Source organism: Amphimedon queenslandica, unplaced genomic scaffold (assembly GCF_000090795.2).
Source record: "Amphimedon queenslandica unplaced genomic scaffold, v1.1 AMPQUscaffold_12413, whole genome shotgun sequence".
Classification (NCBI taxonomy): Eukaryota; Metazoa; Porifera; class Demospongiae; order Haplosclerida; family Niphatidae; genus Amphimedon; species Amphimedon queenslandica.
In genome coordinates this window covers 14,709-15,731 of record NW_003547350.1, presented here as the reverse complement: position 1 = coordinate 15,731, position 1,023 = coordinate 14,709, and positions in this window count along the sequence as shown.

Here is a 1,023-nt window from a genome sequence, read left to right as displayed (position 1 = left end):
AGAATTCTCTATTTTTATAATTTTTTCAGATACATACACATGTTCTTACCTTGTGTAGAAAGTTTGAACTGATTCCAATCAAAACTAAATTTTTTATGAATTTTTAAAGTGGCTCCAAAATCAGGCCAAAGTCACTGTACTATACATGTAGCACAGGGGTTTTGACAAAATTTTGCCTAAAATGAAAAGGAGAGAATTCTCTATTTTTATAATTTTTCCAGATACATGTACATGTGTACATGTTCTTATGTTGTGTAGAAAGTTTGAGCTGATTTTGATCAAAATTGAATTTTTTATGAATTTTTAGCCAATGTTCGTCATACTACTTTTACATACTTTTACATACTACTTACATGTATGCTTAGAAAATTGAAGCTGATTCACATTCAAATTAAATATCGGTATTTATGAAATTTTAAAGTGTTAAATTATGTATTAGTTGCCTAACAATTTGTTTTTAATTAGTTAAATTGAAGTATTGATCCTAATCCACCAAATCTAATTACTGTACAGCTGATTAATTTGGTGAAGAAAAATTCTGTGAATCCTTAGAAATACACAAAGTATCTTGGTTTGCAGATTAAATTTGTTAATTTTTTGTTTGCTAAATAATTATAATTATTATTTAATATTTTATGTTTACAGTTATTGTAACAAATTGTACTGTGGTCATGCATGAATTTGTTATCTTTCAGATTAAAAAATTTTCCGTTTTTTATTCATCCGCAAACTCGCAAAATTTAATTCTCCACAATTATTTCCAGCTGTATGGTATTTTATGTAAATGTGCATAAAATTGTAGTGTAAGCATAACAATATGCCAGTGCAAACTGTACATGTAGCAAAGGGTTTTTAAAGTGTTAAATTATCTATTAGTTGCCCAATAATTTGTTTTTAATAGTTGCATTGAAGCATTGAACCCAATCCACTAAATCTAATCATTTTATGTACATGTACATGTGCATGCATCATAGTGTAACCATAACAATATGCCAGTACTTAATACTTGTAGCAAACTACATG